We start from the raw sequence: 22,198 nt of genomic DNA on the forward strand, positions 1-22,198 counted from the left end.
GAAATTTGGCCCCAGCAATCTAAACGAAACACAAAATCCTGAGGTCATCTTATTTCTCGCATTAAACAGCCCCCTAAAGCATCAGAAGTAGCCAGAAAAAAACAAAACGAACAATGAAAATAAAGTACGCTCGCCACCATACCACGCACCAATAACAAGCATAAAATATAAAACAGCTGCAGGGTTAAAAATAAACATTAACTTCTTACCTCTCAGTTACTGAAGCAAAATAAATCAACATGAAATCCAGAATGAAGTGGTCCTCAATCACATACAATACAGTGAAAAGCAAAGCCAATGCACCTAAAGAGAAGCACCAAGTAAGAATAAAACTAGAAAACTACAATAATAAAAACACATGAGCCTCCTTCCCGTTTGAGTTTAAAGTTATGCTCTTTTTTTACCTTACTTGACCCTCGTAAATCCATTGAATGTTACAGTGACAACATTTCCACCATCTATTCAAGCGAGCCTGGATGCAATAGGATAATCATGGAGCAAATATGCATGATTTAATAGAATACATTATTATTTAACAAGAGATTGAAAATCTACAAACGCTAGTCAGGACAACTTGCCAAAGGGCACCTTACTGCACAAATAATCCTGGGGGCATATTTTTTTTTTCTTTCTATGTGTGTTGCAGAATGTAGCACACATAGAAAGAGGTAGTAACGAGGAGAAATAAATATATTTATGTTATGTTATGTTATGTTAAAAGTGTTTAATACCGCGCACATACACCAATTGGTTTCTTGGCGCTCGAAGACCAGTGGAAAAGGACACAGGGAGAATGTACAGCTAGCCGTAAGCAAGACGAAACAAGTATGTTTTCAGGGATTTACGGAAAGTGGGATAATCGGAAGTGAGACGAATTGCGAGAGGAAAGGAGTTCCAAGTGGACGGGGCAAGAAAAGAAAAACAAGCACCGCCGTGCTTCTTACGTCTGAACCTAGGAGTGATCAGAAGGTTGTGGGCAGAGGATCTGAGGTGTCGAGAAGGAGCATATGGGTGCAGACAGAGAGAAATGAAGACAGGGGCAGAAACAAAAAGGGATTTGAAAATGGTGCATCCCAGTTTAAAAATGCAGCGTTGCGCAACTGGGAGCCAGTGTAGGGTTTTTAACATCGGGGTGACGTGTTGGTGTTTGGGCTGCTGGAAAATTAATCTGGCTGCCTGGTTTTGCACCAGTTGGAGTCGTTGAAGATGGTATGCAGGAATCCCCACGTATAGACAGTTGGCATAGTCTAAACGTGAGGTAACCAGGGCCAAGATGACAAGAGTAAGAGCCTCTGGAGATAGGAACCTTCGGATCTTCCCGATTCTGCGAAGATGGTAAAAGCAGGCCAAAGTAACAGCGTTGATATGCGGCCGCATCGAAAGGTCACTAGAAATAGTAGCACCTAGGCTCTTCACAGAGTTGACTGGGCAAGGAGGGGGACCAAGGGCCAAAAATTGGGAGTCCAAGGATGTGGAAGCCCGCCAATCAAAACCAGCTCTGTCTTGCTAGGATTGAGCTTCAGCTGGCTGAAGTTCATCCACTCGTAGATGGTAAGCATTGTGGTTTGGAAATTGGAGCAGGATAGAGGGGAGGGGTCAATGGGAAAAATAAGTTGCAGATCATCTGCATAATTAAAAGTGGTGACAGAGGAGTGACGAAGAGAAACCAGGAGGGGCTGCATATAAAGATTAAACAAAAGAGGGGACAGAGCAGAACCCTGGGGAACACCACAGGAAAGTGAAATACAGGGGGCAGAAAAGGAAGACAGGTGTACCGATTGGGAGCGGAGTTGGAGAAAGGACACAATCCAATACAGGGCCAGGCCCGAGATGCCAGCATTTCTGACACGGTCGACCAAGATGTCATGGTCGACCGTGTCGAAAGCGGCCGAGAGATCAAGTAGCTCTAGGGCCTGGGCCATGTTCTTATCAGCCCCCTGTCTCAGCGTGTCCATGACCGCTACCACCACTGCCTCCGTAGACCTTCCCTTAGAAGACGTGGCTTTGTGGCGCATTCCCAGGTTAATCTGGGAATGTGTCAAACACCATGACAGATGCGTGGGGACATCCACGCAATGCCCACTTAACACCTTCCTAGGGCTGTGCAACGAAATGCAGTGATTTGCTCCGCGTTGTGTTACTCCAGATTTATAAAGCCACTCAGGGCGACGCAAAGTGGCCTTGCGTGGCTTCGGAAACCGCATTTTGGGTTTTGCATTGCTCTTGCACCGTGCTATGTGGTGCAAGAGCCTCACAACTCCCCTCAAAATTATGTCCCTATGGTCATAACGTGAACTCGATTTTTTTTAAATATTCTCACTCAAGCTTAACTGCATCCAATGAGCACTAACTGATGAAAAAGTAATTGGGCATCTGCGCTAATTACAAAATAGGGCCTGTGGCCTGTGCACAAGTTGTTGTTTAGGCGTAGGCATGCGAGAAAAATGGCTGCAGATGATCAAACACTAATTATTTTACAGGTGCAAGTTGTTAATGATACTGCTCTTGCTGATTACAGTAGTTAGTAACAGAAGTGGCAGACAATGCACTATATAAAAAGCAATGTGTTAATACCAGTTCTTCGCTCTGCAGAAGGTGCTCAATGAAGAGGAAGCAGGAAACCCTTAATTGAGGATATCACTCTTTATATTGTCACATTTCAGGCGAAGATGTTGTCTCATAAAGTGAGTAGTTTTTAGAACATGTAGGAAACCTATTTATACTCAAAATGTGAGAAATGCAGGTTAAATCGGGAATTGATCACCTGGCATATGCAAATATACATCTTTTTCTATATTTTAAAAGTACCAAAAAATGATAACAATGAACAAGTAGAATCTTAAAATATTGCAGTATTATGCATTAATGACGATTATGTCTGAACTAGGTGGCATGCAGCACACATTTCACATTACAGTTGCACCTCAGTATGCTTTCAGAGGCGCAGGTTTAATATAGGCTAGCCATATCTGGAGTTGGCTATGGCTGTCGCCCATTTAAACTCATTTCATCGATGGATTTCTGAGGACCCCTTTCAAAGACACTTGAGCTTTCCCTTTTTTGGATCACAAAATTGCTCCATATTAAAGTGTCCTTCAGAAGGGCTAAGAGTGGAAAACCCATTACCAATTTAATTGGTATTTTAGTACTTTTCAGAAAAGTAATCTGTTATGGTTTTGCATATATATAATCACTTCTAATACATTTTCTGTTTTCAGTTTCAACCATGAGAAACTGTAACACAAGGCAGAACTTTTTTTCTTTTTTCTTCAATAAATTATTTTTTGCAGGACCAGACAACCTAAACTCATTTGAGATGTCCCAATTGCTAAAAAAGTGTTTGATCCTATTTAAGTAATTTTCAAAATGACGAATCCGTAACTTTATAAGAAAGTGGACATCTTTTTTTGAAGCACTAGCTAAATATATGACATGAAACGGAAATGCCAGTCAATGTAACACTCAGCAGCCATTTTGTATTTCAATCATGACAAATTCAAAATGTATGTTCATATATTTTCTATCCGCTTGTTTGGGGAGTTCTCCAACCCAGAGGTGAAGATACCAGTGCCAAGTTGGAGATCTCGCCACTAAGGTCAAGAACTCCAAATGAAAGGGAAATGAATAGGCAGACACCATACACATAATCTGAACATGAACACCTCACACACAGTCAAACGGTCAACCATGAGCTTTATTCGATTTTAGGCATATAAAATCATAAAAGCAATTAATACAAACATCTCATCACAGTTCTAAAAATACAATGATATACATACATGCACCTCACAGACAATAACATTCCAAAAATATAAATATAAATACAGCACACAGCTAGTCTCCACTCTCATCCCTTTTACTGCTTAACTAACAGGATTCCAAGATGCAGGAAGCCTCCCCTTAAGAGGAAGAGGAACTTCACTGATAAGGAGTCAGACTGTAGTTGCCACCAACCGGCTTGTGATGGTTTATGTATTTCTTTTTTCTTTACAAGGACATCAGTATATGTGTTCTTTATATTGATCAACATGTCTTTTTTCATTCTGTCTGTTCAATGGCATTTGGTCTTTGAGTTTATCCCTGGTTGTCTTTGCTTCATACACATTCATTCCTTAGGCACACCTTGGAAATTACCCTTCACTCATTTATGACCAAAACCTTGGAATCTATCTTTATTAAGAGGATATATTTTCTATCCTTTGCTCTTTTGGCAGCAGACAAATCATTCTAATATGGCCTTCATTAAGAGTGGCCCAAAAACATCCCCACTGTTCTCGTTTGGAATTATCTTTACTGTGGGTCTCAGTCATTCTGAGTTAAATAGCAGAGTGTGTGAATTGAAATTGAACTACTCCTGCATGCTCCCCTTATTATTTCATACTGAGAGCTTGCCAGTTTGCATTTTCAGGTGGAATACCACAGATATGCAGTATTTCAGTTCTAATCATAATTTCAATTAAACTGCTAACTCCTGTTACCAACCTATTCAGAATTAACAGCCCACTCATAATGCTGGCTCACGTGCTGGCAGCAGACATATTATTCACTTGTCTGGGACAGTAAAGGTTCCATCAAGTGGCAATCAGAAGACCCATTCCTCAGATAACTTAAATTGTCCATTACGCCACTGACTAATCCATCGCTCTATGGTTTTAGAAAGACTGTTATTCACTTTTCACAGACAAACTTGCTATTCCCACTTGCCAATGTAGCAGAGCTCCTTACTATGACAAAAAGGACAGGGCTGTGTCTTTCATTTCCTAATTATGCCTGGATAGGTGATCACATGTCTGTATGGTTGTCTGTCTTTCTACCAGTCTGCTCCGTCCCTCCTTATTTATCTATCCAAGTTAGTCATGGAGAGAAAACCTCAAGGAAAAGGACTCGTAAAGGATTGGGGGCCTGGTAATGAGGAGGCTTAGAATTAGGGAAGGTAAGAGACAAAACATCTGGTGCCACATGAAAAGCAAAGGGACAGGGAGACACAGATAAAGGAACAAAGGACAGAGGAACTCACCCAAAAGGTATCAGGTTAGGAAATATAAATCAAAAAGACATAGGTGTAAAGGATTCAAGAAGACAGGAAAATGGGTAAGAAGGGGACAGGGCAGTTACAGTTACAGGAACACAGGGAAAAAGAAACCAGGGTAAAGTGTAACCCATAGAAACCTAATAATGAATAATATACCCCAGTAAAGAATGAGAAGATTTACAAACACAGACCTATAAAAACTGAAAAAACACTCAGGGAACTAATTCAGAAAGATAAGTCTATGGGTGGAAATGTCAAGGCATATAGGGGCATATTATCAAGGGGGTTTATCTCCGCTTTTTTGGCTTTAAAAGCCAAGAAAGCGGAGATAAAATTATCTTCCTATTACCTAGCTGTCGCTAACACCAGTTAGCGACAGCTAGTAGGAGATAGCGACCATCTTGGGCCCCACTTTGCATGTCAGTGATATTTATCACTAATGATATGCAAAGTGGGCGTGCCAAGATGTTAGAGACTGGAAACAGTCGCTAACATCGCTATCTCCTATTACCAACTTTTGGAGATATTCGCGCTAAGCGCGAATATCTCCAAAAGCTAACACCTGCCCTGATCAGTTCTTAGCCATGTTATCCAATGGGAGGTGGATAACATGGCTAAGAGCATTAGCTCGGTAATGCATGAATATCGCTGACTTTTCAGCGATATTCATGCATTGCGGCGATTTTTATCGCATTTGCGATAAACCTTGGTAATACCAAGGTTATTTGCGGTAAAAATCGCTGCAGCTCAGCGGTAATTTTTTGTCTCTAACCAAGCAATAGCGATAATTATCGCTATTGCTTGGTAATATGCCCCATAGTTTTACATCCATGCATACATCTCCACCTAAATGAATTTAGCTAATTCTAGCAGTGATTTACTAATATTAGAAGTCCTCAGTCCTTCAGAGGAATGAAAGGGGGCCATATATTCCAAAATGTAAAATTGCTACTAGTAACTTTGCATTCATATTTTGGGCATACATCCACCAAATATAGTGCTACTTACGAGAGGTGAAGAAAAAGAATACAAATCTGACAATCATTGTCACAGGGAGCACGTAATTAGAGCCAACCCCCTGGGCTGTCTCCTCTTCCACCAGTGCTGCGAGATCTTGTGGATCCAGATATCCACAACTGTTGGGTTGTGTGCAACTGTGTTTGTGTGCGAGGCTCCATCAAGCGAGCTTGTGAGGGAAATTTGATGGCCACAGTGCAATTTCATGTCACGAGGGAGCACCATGGCACCATTTTGTTGTCAGCATAGGAAGTTGCGAGCAGTCAGAGCTGCCTCTCCAGTGGATTTTCTTCTCAAGAAGCAGCTAAATCAGCACACGCATATCTTTTTGAGTGAATACTTTACCCAAGCTAACAGTTCAGGTAGTTCTTTTAGCACAGAAAACTCTTTTTTACTTTATTTATTTTTTAACAGGAAGACTCCAGCTTTCTCCTCCCATCTAGAAGGCTCCTCACAGTCCTTTTCCCATCACCTGGTCACTTTTCACTTGTATTTCTACATCAAAGGATGAATCTCTTTTTCTGCAATTCCTGATGCATATATCATTGGTTTTAAGAACATTGGTTTTGTGGCATATAAATCAAGCAATTTAAAAAAACTTTTGGACAAGGGTGTTGATTAATAGAGGGCATGCAATGGTATATGTTCGTAACTTTTTTGTTTTGTATTCGATTTTTAAATTTGATTGTGGTTGGCCTGGAGTTGGATACTGGCCAATTTTTTGCAGTCACTTTTTTCGTTTTTATAAGGGAAAGATATTGCACAGTTAATTGTTATTTCTTCATGTTTTTGAGATTTTCACAGGTAATCCAGCTAGTACTAGGCAATGGGTATATAAAACAATTGTTTATGTGGCATATGTTGTTTGAAAACAACAATGGTTTAGGGATGACCTTGAATTAAATACAAAATGTGATTTTTTTGCATTTCATGTTTTTCTGTAAAGTGTTAAAGTGCATTTTGGTGGGGTAATTTTTTTTATGCCTTAGGAAGATGTGTGTTTTGGGAGAAATTTTATAGCTCAATTAATTTTTGTTTTTAGCACTGCTGAATTAATAGTAGTGCTTTCTTCTTTATTTACTGTGCTTATTTTGTTTGCTGGCCAAATGGCATTTGTTTCATCTACCTAGGGTGTGTTTGCCATAGGCCACCTTTTTGTCCTTGTTCTCCATGCCATGTGGCTAGTGACCATTTTGTGTAGTCAGTGTCCATAGGCCTGCATGTGTTCCTTGTTTTCCATGACTTCTTTTTTGTTTTTGTTTGAATATGTGGCTGATAGCCATTTTGTGTAGTATTCAGTGTGTTTTTGCCATAGACCTGCATATGTTCTTTGTTATCCATGCTTCCTTGCTTTTTGTTATTTGAACATGTGGCTCACGGTCATTTTGTGTAGTAGTTAGTGTACTTTTATCATAGGCCTGCATTTATTGTTTTTTGTCATGCCCCCTTGCTTGTTGCAGCATTAATTCTTATGAGTTTTATTCCATTGTTCCCTGCACCCTTTGCCTTCCATAGGTACGAACCAGCCTTATTTTTTGAGTATTGTTCTATATTCCCTTGCACCCCCTTCTGCTTTGGAGGTCACCATCAATAATTCATTTTAAAGGATTATTCAATTTTCCCCTGCACCTCCTGCCGTGCACAGGTGTCTCGTAGGCTTAGAGGCACCAAAAGTAAACAATTACATCTGTATGTTGAAATATTATGTTATGGCTTGGATTGGAAAAGATACACTATAGGAACAAAGTTGTGATAACCTCACTAAATTATATTGTCTGTATGTATATTCAACATAGAAATTCCAAGCTTCAATGGAAAATGTGAAAGTTTCAGTTTATTCTGCCTCAGTCCACCCACGTTAAGTGCATTTGATGTGTTTATCACATCAAATGCCCATAACATTTTATTAGTTGCACCTGCATTTTTAAATTTATTTTGTATTTGTACTTTGCAAGATTATGCAAATGATCTTGCTTTTTGGATCAGAAGGTGCTAAGGAAAGTTCTAAGGAAACTACAGCTAAATCAGATCCCATGATTTTCCAATATGCTAACAGGAATTAGCAAAAACTGAATACATTAATATACCTTGTTATTTGTCACAAGTAGGTACATTTTAGAAATGTTTCAGAAAACAATTAATCTGGAAGACATGCATTTTCACCACAGAAAGTAACAATGGCACCTGCCTCCATACACAGCTTGAAGGTAAATTATTACTAAAATGATGTCTGTACTACTCTCGTAATCAAACCAAGATAGCAGACCTGTTCCTAGAATATTGGATCCCTATAGAGGAGAGTAAGGAATGTTCCACCTCAAGTATATCCTCCAAAATCTACACAACACAAAAGAGAGACGAGGGTATTTAAAGTCAACTAGGTCCTATTAGGATTGTATTGACTTCTCCTGGTTGTGAGTCATCAAAAGTTTTTTGAGAGGTCATCTCACCATCAATTTATCAAAGCATGCGTCATTATTTGACATCCTCTCACACCGGGGTAGGAGCAATGTCACCCTTGCGTTCTCAACTGAGGGAAGCTAATCTAACCCTGGGAATTCTTATAAATCTTTGTTCAGGACAATACACTGGGTACTGCTTTTATTCTGGGCAAGCGCAAATGGAAAATATACCTAGTGGTATACTCAAAGTATTCCTTATTCAGCAAGTATGTCTGCTATGTTTAAAAACATTGGCGAAACACAATGAATCACCTGACCTGAGATCTATGTGCTACTAACATATTTCGACCTCTACATGAGCCTTATTCAAGGTAAATGACTATTAGGCAATGGTGTACATTTAGATCATGCAAGTAGGTGATAAATACAACCCTACAGGTCCCTCTGATAATTCAGCAGATACCTGAATTAGACAAAAAATGGGAAGGGGCGGTTTCAAAGGGGAGGGTTTGGGGGGGAGGTGAGGGATAAGATATCAATCAATGAATCCCACTATCCTGTGCATGTATTTATCACCTAAAATAATTTTTACCCAAAATAAAAAACATTCTAATATTGCACTCACTTGTCTCAAGACATAATGACACTTAGTGCCCTATTAGGATGGCAGTCAGAAAACCACCCCGACCACCATGGTAGCAGTAATCAACCGTCTGCAGGTACCGCGGCTAAACCGGCAGTTCGATTAGGATCAACTGTCAAAAGAATCAGACCACAGCAGAATGAGGCCACGAAAGACTGCCCGAAGCGGGCACAGTTGGTGAAAATCCGTCCGTGGTGGACTGATTTGTGGCAGAAACACACTAAACCGCCGCCAGGCCAGCGGAGAGTCTGCACGGAAAATTAGGATTCTCCCAATGTGACACCAGGACTTTCCGCTATTTCCGACTGCTGCGGTCTTAAACAGTGATGAATGGGAGAGCTGGTGGAAGGGCTGTAGCAGAGCCATTGCTACAGATGCTCCGTCATAAATATGGCAGTCGACAAACAAACTCACAACATGGCCACCAAGTGCACACAGCAAACTAGCCCTGCCCCCAAAAACACCTAACACACCCCAATGACACACCCCCATGGCAACTTCAAAAATACAAATTTAGGACAACCCAAACAACACACCAGACAGCAGTACTCCATTTTGACACACCCACATAGCTGAGTATAACACCAGCCCCTTCCCTGACCAGAATTATTTGCACTACTCTAGCAGTGAAGGAACCAAACCCTGCAGCACATTGGATAGGCAAAACACCACACATCTCAACAGCACAGCAACACACACACACACCACCTACACCACTCCCACCCCCCTCACAACTGTACAGCAAAACATTAGCACATCACACACCATGGCACCACAGAAAATGCCAAAATTCAAAGAGAATGAGTTGTCAGTCATGGCAAATGAGATAATCAGAGTAGAACCACAAGTGTTTGGTACCCTGGTCCATCAGACAAGATTAGCCACAGGAGCACAAATGTGGGCAAAAGATAGTCAAGAAGGTCAATGCAGTAGGGAACACCCCGCGCTCCAGAAGTGAAATCATGAAGCAGTGGCATGAACTGAAGAGGATTGTGAAAGAAAAAGGAACAAGAACCGTGATCTGGCTCAGAAGACTGGCGATGGCTCTCCCGTCCCACCAAAAACATTCACTGCATGGGAGGAGAAGGTGCTTGCCATACTGCATCCAGAGAGTCTCACTGGAGTAGTCGGGAGAGTGCAGGCTGGTAAGGACAAACAAATGTAACCATTACACTGCCATGTACTGTCTTGCACTACTTCAAAGCTACCCCTCCTAGGCCCAAGTCCATTAATATGCACCACAATACCCAACACGGGTCTCCCAAATGTAACATCCACTTCATCTAAATATCCCCAAAGGTAAACGGAAACATTTCCAGGGTTGCATGTGTACAGGCAGGCAGCACTACAACTCCCATCAGGCAACCCTGTCCCACCCCTGAGTAGGATGGAACACTCCCCACCCACCCAGAAGCATGTGTCAGCCATTGCATTGTTTACCTTCATCCAATCGGAAGGTAGCCATCTTCCCAGGGGGGGCTATTTTGGGGATGGAGGCCTGCACCACTACTCCCACCATCAGGGCCGGACTGGCCATAGCGGGCACTGGGCAATCCCCCGGTTTGCCGCACGGGTGGGGGCCGCTATTGGGCCCCTTGGGGCCATTTTTGGTACAGCCGAGCAATTTGCCGGGGCCGGTTGTGGTTCCCAGTCCGGCCCTATCCACCATGCCCCCTTGTCCCACAGCTGAGCAAGATGATGTCAGAATCCAGCATAGTTCAGATCGTCAGGCTCCAGGTCCTTCCCTCAAGGTCAGTGCCTTGCGAACGTTGTCACTCTCTTTATGGAGTTGGAGACAGCGTTTGGCATCAACCTGGTCGACTTGATGCTCTTCCTGGTTGTTCCATTTTAGAAGATAGGTTAGCGCTCTAGTTGAATTCTAGGTCGGCCATTTCGTGCGCTCGCGTTCTATACGCGGCGCACTTCAACTGATTAATTCTAGCGTACGGAGGTGTTTTCCCGTTACGCGTTCGCTCTTCATAGTTTTTTCCAGTTAGCTTTGAGAGGAATTAAGAGTCCTCATTCATAGAAGTCAAAGTTATTTCCCCGCTCAGCAAATTAGGTCCCGCTTCCCTTCCTGCACCTGCGCCGCATTCTCCCTGACAGGAGCTTCTGGGGCAGCGCTGAGGAGTTCATGCTGACAGCTGTTCTAGCGCTCGTTGGGGCCAGGTTTGAACATTGCCGTTCTTCAGTGAAGCGGTAAGAGGAACTTTCTTCGTGTTATACAAACTTTCTGAAAATTGCTGGGAGTCCATAGAGAATCCAGGAGTTCCAGAGTAATACAGAGACAATGCTGACAGCTGATATAAGTCAGTCAGAGTACATGTGAGAGATTTGGACTATACTCACGTTATGCGAGTGATGTAACTCGTAATTGTCAGAGACAGTAATTTCTTCAGCCAGTTCGAAGAGAGTAACAGTCAGCCGCATTGTATACAGGGGTATTATTATATGCATATGATAGATACGTTTGTTTACCGACCTAGTGTCTACACCAACCAGCGACATCTACATGCGAGGAACATCCTGAACTCCTACAAATGCTGACGTTTCTTCGAACACTGCTAAAGATCTTCAGAGAGGGGCAAAGCTTCACACATATTCAGGTATATAACATCAGAGAGGGGATTCTTAGGTAGGAGAGTACTTATATAGGGAACTGTACTAAGTGTGCTTATTATTCTAGGTGATCGCTGGCCAGCCTTGCTGAGTTGTCGAAGACACCTGTGTGACAGTCTCTCTATATCCACTTCCCCTTTCCCCGTCATTCCTGGTCTTGGAGAGATTCGGGTCCAGGGGTGTGGGGGAATTGGGAAATCAGCATCTGGGTTTCCATCTTCACGTCATCCTCTCCCACGGAATCACTGGAGTTCAGGTACGCTTCTTGACAGATTGAAGTGCCAGATCTTCCTTCCGTCTGAGTAGGATGGCTGAGGGTTTGGATGTCAAGGCTTTGGCGTCCATTCTGGAGGGGTTGCAAAAACAACTTAGTGAAACTAGGGAGGAGGTTCGTAAGTCCAATCAGGAGGCTAGTTTTTTAAGACAAAGAATAGATGAACTCTCTGCAAGTCCAAGTCCAAACTTTGGGGGGCTTAAGTCGCCAACATTTGCCCCCTCTTCATCCTCATCATCTGCCCTGACAACGCAGGTAGTGCATGCTATGTCCCCTACAATTCCTTTGGCCCCACCAGAAAGATTTCAGGGGGATCCACATAAAGCTCAGATCTTTTTGACGCAATGTTCTTTGCATTTTCTATGCAAGCCGATTTTGTTTAAAGAAGACCAGTCCAAAGTGGCGTTCGTGCTGTCTTATCTCAGTGGAGACGCAGCTGCTTGGTCCCTGCCTTTGGTATCCTCTAATGATCCAGTCTTGTATAAGTTTGAAGATTTTAAGGCCGAATTCCTGCGCATCTTTGACCGGCGTACTGTTTCCCAGATCACAGATAATGAGTTGCTGGACTTAAAGCAAGGAAACAGGGATTTGGTGGCATATCTGGCACAATTTAACAAGTTAATCGTTGAGACCAACTGGCCAGCGGAAAAGAGAGCGGCTATTTTTTATCGTGGACTCAAGGATGAGCTCAAGGATGGTCTGGCTCAAATCCCGAAGAGACCAACCAAAGTGTCAGCATTGATTGATCTGGTCCTGCAAATTGATCAAAGGCTGTCTGAACGTCGGAGTGAGAGGCGAAGGGACATCAAACCTATTCCGCCTCGATTTGATCGAGTTCGCTCAGATCCCCCAAAGAACAGTGATGGGAATTCCAGTGAGGAACCAATGCAAATAGGAACTGTAAGAGGTCCTCTCTCTCAGGAAGAGAGAGAGAAGAGACGTCAAGGCAAACTTTGTATGTACTGTGGCCAGTCCGGTCATTTTGTTAAGGAATGCCCAAGAAGACCCAAATCCAATCCTTCGGTAAAAGACAGGCTCCACCAGTAGACGGAGTTGCTCTGGTGGAAGCGGCACATGAGTCAACTCCCAAATCTCAACAGTTGGCAAATACGTTGCAATTGGAGGCTCCGCATTTGATCCTGTCTTGTGTTATCAGATTTGGAGGAAGTCGTGAGGAAATTGTATCAGTAATGTTAGATTCCGGGGCAACTGGAAATTTTTGTGACCTACAGTTTGCCAAGAAGTTGCAGATTAAGTTTGAGAAGAAATTGAAGCCTGAACCAGTGCGTGCAGTAGATGGCACAGAACTATCATCTGGTCCCATTGCCTTTGATACAGAAGAGATAACCGTCGTGGGTCCTGGAGAGCATCGGAGTCATCTGAGTTTCAATTTAATTGATGCTCCACAGTTTCAAATGATATTAGGCTTGCCGTGGCTTACGGAACATAACCCTCAGATAGATTGGGCCAAGCGATCTGTGGAGATGAATTCCAAGTTTTGTACTGAACACAGTTTTCATGATCGTTTGGACCATCCACAACCAACTGTATCTGCAAGTTTAGCCAAACAAGTGCAAATGATTTGTACAATTGAAGTTCCTGAAATTCCAGAGGAATATTTGGATTTGAAAGAAGTCTTCAATGAGAAGGAAGCTAGTAAATTACCCCCTCATAGAGAATATGATTGCCGGATAGAGCTTGAACCTGGAGCCTCTTTACCCTGCAGTCGCATTTACGCTCTCTCTGAACCTGAGAATCTACATTTGAAGGAATATATCGAGCAAAATTTGGCTAGAGGCTTCATCCGACCTTCACAGTCCCCGGTGTCTTCCCCTCTCTTCTTTATTCCGAAGAAGGATGGGTCTTTGAGAACTTGTATTGACTACAGGGCCTTAAATCAGGTCACCAAGAAGAACCGCTATCCGTTACCCCTCATTTCGGAGCTACTTGATCAAGTCAAGAATGCAAATATATATACAAAATTGGATTTGAGGGGGGCTTATCATCTGGTGCGGATGGCAGAAGGAGAGGAGTGGAAGACGGCATTCCGAACTCGGCTGGGGCTGTTTGAATATCAAGTAATGCCCTTTGGCCTCTGTAACGCACCAGCCGCTTTTCAACATTTTGTGAATGATGTACTTCGTGAATGTTTAGATCGTTTTGCAGTTGTTTATATCGACGACATCCTCATCTTTTCAGAGAATCTCGAGGAACATGTTCATCATGTGCGAAGCATTCTGGAGCGTTTGCTGAAGTATCAATTGTACGTCAAATTGGAGAAATGTGTCTTTCACACTTCTGAAGTGGAATTCTTGGGGTTTATTCTCTCCCCAAAGGGTGTCTTTATGGATGATACCAAATTACAGGCAATAAAATCTTGGCCAGCTCCTAGATCAGTCAAGGAGATACAAAGTTTTTTGGGATTTGCCAATTTTTATCGGCGGTTCATTCAGAACTTTTCAGAGAAAGTAAGTCCAATCACCCGCTTGTTGAAAAAGAATGAGCGATTCATTTGGAGCAGAGAGTCAGAAGAAGCCTTCCAATTGTTGAAGAATGCGTTTGTTTCGGCACCTGTTTTGCAGAATCCAGACTTGAGTGAACCTTTCTTTGTGGAAGCGGATGCTTCCAATTTGGCAATAGGAGGAATTTTGTCCCAGCGGCAGAAACAGACTGGTCAGTTGCACCCTGTGGCATACCATTCTCGAAAGCTATCCCCTGCGGAAATCAATTACTCAATTGCCGATAAGGAACTTTTGGCAGTAAAGGATGCTTTTAAGGTATGGAGGCATTACCTACTGGGAGCAAGACATGTGATCACAGTGTTCACCGATCATCGCAATTTGCAGTTTCTTAAGTCGGCCAGAACTTTAACTCCACGTCAATTAAGGTGGTCCCTTTTCTTTGCAGATTTTGATTTTGTTTTGACATACAAGCCTGGATCCGCCAATGGGAAAGCAGATGCCCTCTCTCGTCTCAGTCTTGGAGATGATTCCGAAAAGGTAGAAGAAAGTTTTATCATTCCGCAGGAAAAGATCGTTGCCACAGTTGTGGAGGATGACTTGGAAAATCGAGTCAGAGAAGTATTTCAAGGAAGTGAATTCTCAAATTGGGAAATGGAAGGCAAAGATCGCGAAGTCAAGGATGGGAAACCTTACTTTCAAGGGAAGTTGTTTATTCCTAGTGAAGAGTTACAGAACAAGATCCTCCGGCAGTTTCATGAACACCCGTTGGCAGGTCATAAAGGTGCAGTGAAGACTTTAGAACTGGTGAAGAGGACCTTTTTCTGGCCTGGGATGGAAGCGCAGGTGAGACAGCACGTCGCTACTTGTGAGCAGTGTCTTAAGGGCAAGAGTTCCAGACAGTCCCCGCAGGGTTTGCTTCAGCCGTTGCCAGTAGCCCCATCCCCTTGGCATACTATCTCAATGGATTTTATTGTGGATTTACCCTCGAGTCAGGGATTCTCTGTCATCTGGGTGGTGGTGGATCAGTTCTCTAAGATGAGCCATTTCATTCCATTGAAAGGGTTGCCCACAGCTCCTCAATTGGCTACACTTTTCTTCCAACACATAGTCAGATTGCATGGGGTTCCAAAGATTGTAATCTCTGATCGGGGTTCACAGTTTGTTTCTCGTTTTTGGAGGTCCTTCTTAAAAGGTTTAGGAGTGGATTCTCTTCTGTCGACCAGTTTTCATCCGGAAACGGATGGACAGACGGAAAGAGTAAACCAGGATCTTGAGCAGTATCTCCACATGTACTTAATGGAACAGGAAGGAGAGTCGCCCTCTCTATTAAGTACTGCGGAGTTTGCCTACAACAACGCAGTTCATTCGGCTACTGGATATTCTCCTTTCTTCCTCAATTCTGGTAGACATCCAAATATGCTAGTGGGTAATTCGGAGGTTGAGGTCCCCGCAGCTGAGGAGGTGATTCAAGATCTACAGAAAGCCTATCAGTCAGCTTCGCTTAATCTCTCCAAGGCAAAAGCAGATTACAAAAGGCAGGCCGATAAGAAGCGCAGGGAGGCTCCTACATTTTTGGCAGGGGATTTGGTTTGGGTTTCCACCCGCCATATGCGGTTGGTTGGAAATAGAAAATTTCAGCCTAGATTTGTGGGTCCTTATCCAGTGGTGAAGATGGTTAATCCAGTCAGTGTCAGGTTGGCTCTTCCTAAGTCCATGAAGATTCATCCCACCTTTCATGTATCCTTGATCAAACGAAGTCCACCAAATCTTAGGAGAGATCTTCCACCAGCCCCAGTACAGGTTCAATCTGCAGAAGAGTTTGAGGTAAAGAGAATCCTGGACTCAAAATGGAGAAAAGGCAGTTTATTCTATTTGGTCGATTGGAAGGGTTTCGGCCCGGAGGACCGGTCGTGGGAGCCAAGTAAAAATGTTCATGCTCCCAGATTGGTTTCGGAGTTTCACAAGACACATCCACAAAAGCCTAGAGAGGGGACTTTGGTGGGGGGTACTGTCAGAATCCAGCATAGTTCAGATCGTCAGGCTCCAGGTCCTTCCCTCAAGGTCAGTGCCTTGCGAACGTTGTCACTCTCTTTATGGAGTTGGAGACAGCGTTTGGCATCAACCTGGTCGACTTGATGCTCTTCCTGGTTGTTCCATTTTAGAAGATAGGTTAGCGCTCTAGTTGAATTCTAGGTCGGCCATTTCGTGCGCTCGCGTTCTATACGCGACGCACTTCAACTGATTAATTCTAGCGTACGGAGGTGTTTTCCCGTTACGCGTTCGCTCTTCATAGTTTTTTCCAGTTAGCTTTGAGAGGAATTAAGAGTCCTCATTCATAGAAGTCCCAGTTATTTCCCCGCTCAGCAAATTAGGTCCCGCTTCCCTTCCTGCACCTGTGCCGCATTCTCCCTGACAGGAGCTTCTGGGGCAGCGCTGAGGAGTTCATGCTGACAGCTGTTCTAGCGCTCGTTGGGGCCAGGTTTGAACATTGCCGTTCTTCAGTGAAGCGGTAAGAGGAACTTTCTTCGTGTTATACGAACTTTCTGAAAATTGCTGGGAGTCCATAGAGAATCCAGGAGTTCCAGAGTAATACAGAGACAATGCTGACAGCTGATATAAGTCAGTCAGAGTACATGTGAGAGATTTGGACTATACTCACGTTATGCGAGTGATGTAACTCGTAATTGTCAGAGACAGTAATTTCTTCAGCCAGTTCGAAGAGAGTAACAGTCAGCCGCATTGTATACAGGGGTATTATTATATGCATATGATAGATACGTTTGTTTACCGACCTAGTGTCTACACCAACCAGCGACATCTACATGCGAGGAACATCCTGAACTCCTACAAATGCTGACGTTTCTTCGAACACTGCTAAAGATCTTCAGAGAGGGGCAAAGCTTCACACATATTCAGGTATATAACATCAGAGAGGGGATTCTTAGGTAGGAGAGTACTTATATAGGGAACTGTACTAAGTGTGCTTATTATTCTAGGTGATCGCTGGCCAGCCTTGCTGAGTTGTCGAAGACACCTGTGTGACAGTCTCTCTATATCCACTTCCCCTTTCCCCGTCATTCCTGGTCTTGGAGAGATTCGGGTCCAGGGGTGTGGGGGAATTGGGAAATCAGCATCTGGGTTTCCATCTTCACGTCATCCACTCCCACGGAATCACTGGAGTTCAGGTACGCTTCTTGACAGATGAAGCACTCCACCACACCCAGAAGTATGTGACAGCCATTGCATTGTTCACCCTTATCTAACAGGTAGGTAGCCATCTTACCAGGTTGGGCTGTTTGGGGGTGGGAGACCTGCACTACTACTCCCACCATGCCCCCTTGCTCCGCAGCTGAGCAAGATGGAGCACTCCACCACACCCAGAAGCATGTGTCAGCCTTTGCATTGTTCACCTTCATCTAACAGGTAGGTAGCCATTTTCACAATGAGGGCTGTTAGGGGATGGGAGGCCTGCACCACAACTCCCACCAGGCAGCCCTGTCCTACCCCTGAGCAGGATGGAACACTCCCCCCCTCCCAGAAGCATGTGTCAGCCATTGCATTGTTTACCCTCATCTAACAAGTAGGTAGCCATTTTCACAATGAGGGCTGTTTGGGGTGGGAAGCCTGCACCACAACTCCCACCAGGCAGCCCGGTCCCACTCCTGAGCAGGATGGAGCACTCCCACCCCGAAAGCATGTGACAGCCATTGCATTGCACACCCTCATTTAACAGGTAGGGAGTCATCTTCCCACGTTGGCCTGTTTGGGGTGGGAGGATTGCACTACTACTCCTACCATGCCCCCTTGTTGCCCAGCTTAGCAAGCTGTAACACTCCACCACACCCAGAAACATGTGTCAGCCACTGCATTGCTCACCTTCATCAAACAGGTAGGTAGCCATCTTAACAGGCAGGGCTGATTGGGGGTGGGAGGCCTGCACTACTACTCCCACCATGCCCCCTTGTTCCACTGATTAGGAAGATGGAGCACTCCAACACACCCAGAAACATGTGTCAGCCAGTGCATTGTTCACCTCCACCTAACAGGTAGGTAGCCATTTTTACAATAAGGGCTGTTTGGGGGTGGGAGGCCTGCACCACAACAACCACCAGGCAGCCCTGTCCCACCCCTGAACAGGATGGATCGCTACCCATGTCTCCCAAAAGCATGTGTCAGCCATTGCATTGTTCACCCGCATCTAACAGGTACGTAGCCTCCTTCCCAGGTTGGGTTGTTTGGGGGTGGAAGGCCTCGGCTACTACTCCCACCATGCACCCTTGTTCCGCAGCTTAGCAAGATGGAGCACTCCACTACACCCAGAAGCATGTGTCAGCCATTGCATTGTTCACCTTCATCAAACAGGTAGGTAGCCATCTTAACAGGCAGGGCTGATTGGGGCTAGGAGGCCTGCACTAATACTCCCACCATGCCCCCTTGTTCCCCTGATTAGGAAGATGGAGCACTCCAACACACCCAGAAACATGTGTCAGCCATTGCATTTTTCACCTCCACCTAACAGGTAGGTAGCCATTTTTACAATGAGGGCTGTTTGGGGGTGGGAGTCCTGCACCACAACAACCACCAGGCAGCCCTGTCCCACCCCTGAACAGGGTGTATCACTACCCATGTCTCCCAAAAGCATGTGTCAGCCATTGCATTGTTCACCCTCATCTAACAGGTACGTAGCCACCTTCCCAGTTTGGGTTGTTTGGGGGTGGTAGGCCTCCGCTACTACTCCCACCATGCACCCTTGTTCCGCAGCTTAGCAAGATGGAGCACTCCACTACACCCAGAAGCATGTGTTAGCCATTGCATTGTTCACCTCCACCTAACAGGTAGGGAGCCATTGTCACAAGAGGGATGTTTGGGGGTGGGTGGCCTGCACCACAACTCCCACCAGACAGCTCTGTCCCACCTCTGAGCAGGATGGAGCACCCCCATGTATGTGTCAGCCATTGCATTGTTCATCCTCATCTAACAGGTAGCTCAATGAGGAGGCGGTAGTGATTGGTTCATCATGAAGGAAGGGTAGAGGCGGTGACGGTGATTGGCTGCTCAAGGATTCAAAAGGTACTCGCGCGAATGCGTATCTGCTTTCCGGATTTATCGGGCCGGGGTAAGGACCGTAAGAAGATATTTGTGATGGAAGCGGTAAGTGGAAATAGGATAAGGAAATGAGCTAGATGTGTTGGGTTTATGGATATCGGTGTTGGACGACTTTATGAGGATTATACGTTTAAACGCCGACATATGGTTTATTTTCTCGTTAACAGTTGTCGCCGTCGGCCGATTGGGGAAAGGCATTTGGAATCCAGAGAAGGAGAACCTTGAGAAATAGACTAGAGCAATATACTTAAGGGGTGAGTGAAAGAGACACGTAGGGACAGTTGAAAAAGGCAACACTGTGCAATGACCCATGTGACAGAAGAACTGTTTTGTGTTCTGTCATGTTTTTTATAGATTTGACTGAAATTATAAAGGATGATCATGTAATTTCAGTCAGTATACAGGATTTATGTGACTGGCTACGACAAAGGAGTTGTTTTTCAAGAAAATAATATAGTGATCTAGGTAGAGGTAAGCAATATTAGATGGAAGGTGCTTGACTCAGGACGAATGAAATACTGGTTAGGTAACGGGTTGGGGAATTTGAATTTTAAATATTTTTCTGTATTTTCCATGTGTGGATTATTCGCCAGGTGGGAGAACGGTCCTTCTATGGATTGAGGATGTTGAATTGATTCGGTGATGAAGTTGGTTACTCTAAGAATGGAAGAATAATAAACGCATATATTCAAGCGAGTTCAGTTAGAGAATTAGCTCTTAGCTAGAAGCAACATTTTATGGACATAGGGTTCATATATTTATTGTTTGCATTTTACTCTGACAGGGGTACTTTAATTAGAAGACATTCATATCCACCTCGACAGGATTAGACAAACAAGAAATCTTCGACTGACATAAATGCCTTGAATCAGATTTGGCAGGAGGTGAGATGTACCTCTTATGTTCAATGTTACCTGGTGATTGAGTAATGGCACAGGTATGACTAGGTACTTGTCAATACAGGCATGTTCCACTCTTATAAGTGTTATGGGCTCACCTATGAGGATGTTTAATAAGTTCCGGCAGATTTGATAATGTAAAGGGGACCACATAGTATGTCTTGGGGGTGGTATCAGGTTGCGAGTACCATCAAGAATAAGCACAGGCTATATTCAGCAAAGGAAACGCATGTGTTACAGTTTCTCCACGAATAGATAGCAAATGTATTTTTAATATTGTTAAATAGGCAGAACTATGTTTTGATGGTTACATGTTGAGTACACCTGGGATTGAAGAATGTACAATGGTATATGTTCAAAAAGTTGATTATGATTGTTTATTATTGTGTTTGCTTCACAGCCCTGATGATGTCCCGGCAAGGGACGAAACATGTCGGCTGTTGAGTTCATGTATTTTTAAAAGGTTGGCTGATATTGATGAATATTCGCAATAAAGGACAAAAGCACAAAATATCCGACTGGTAGAATTTGTTTTGGGACTAAATAATAAGAAAGCAACAAATTGTTATATAGCATTTTCAAAGAAAGTGTTACGCTCCCTCTATATTGATTGTACATGTGGCATTATTTAGGTTGGTGATGGTAGACCATTTGGGAGTTGAGCGTAGTGTCAGACTTATTATACATTTAAAAATGTATTTGAACAAGTCCTCTGGTGCACAGAGTAGTAGACTCTCACCGTCCGGTTGTTGTAGTTTTTCTGGAATCTTCCCAGGTTGGGCTATTTGGGGTGGGAGGCCTGCACTACTACTCCCACCATGCTCCCTTGTTCCCGTGCTTAGCAAGAAGGAGCACTCCACAACAACCAGAAGCATGTGCCAGTCATTGCATTGTTCACCTTCATCCAACAGGTAGGTAGCCATTTTCTCAATGAAGGCTGTTTGGGTGTGGGAGGCCTGCACCACAACTCCCACAAGGCAGCCCTGCCCACCCTTGAGTAGGATGAGCACCCCACGACCAAAAGCATGTGTCAGTCATTGCATTGTTCAACCTCATCTAACAGGTAGGTTGCCATTTTCACAATGAGGGTTGTTTGGGGGTGGGTGGCCTGCACGACAACTCCCACCAGACAGCCCTGTCCCACCTCTGAGCAAGAAGAAGCACCCCCGAAGCATGTTTCAGCCATTGCATTGTTTATCCTCATCTAACAGGTAGGTAGCCATTTTCCCAGGTTGGGCTATTTCGGGTGGGAGGCCTGCATTACTACTCCCACCATGCTCCCTTGTTCCCCTGCTTAGCAAAATGGAACACTCCACCACATCCAGAAGCATGTGTCAGCCATTGCATTGTTCACCCTCATCTAACAGGTAGGTAGCCATTGTCACAATGAGGGCTGTTCTGAGGTGGGTGGCCTGCACCACAACTCCCACCAGACAACCCTGTCCCATCTCTGAGAAGGATGGAGCACCCCACCCCCAAAAGCATGTGTCAGCCATTGCATTGTCCAACCTCATCTAACAGGTAGGTAGCCATTTTCACAATGAGGGCTGTTTGGGGCTGGGAGGTCTGTAACAACTCCCACCAGACAGCCCTGTCCCACCCCTAAGCGGGATGGAGCACTCCCCCCCAGTTGCATGTGTTAGCCATTGCATTGTCCAACCTCATCTAACAGGCAGGTAGCCATCTTCCCAGGTTGGGCTGTTTGAGGGTGGGAGGCCTGTACTACTACTCCCACTATGCCCCC

Source organism: Lissotriton vulgaris, chromosome 6, assembly GCF_964263255.1.
Source record: "Lissotriton vulgaris chromosome 6, aLisVul1.2, whole genome shotgun sequence".
NCBI classification, from domain to species: Eukaryota; Metazoa; Chordata; class Amphibia; order Caudata; family Salamandridae; genus Lissotriton; species Lissotriton vulgaris.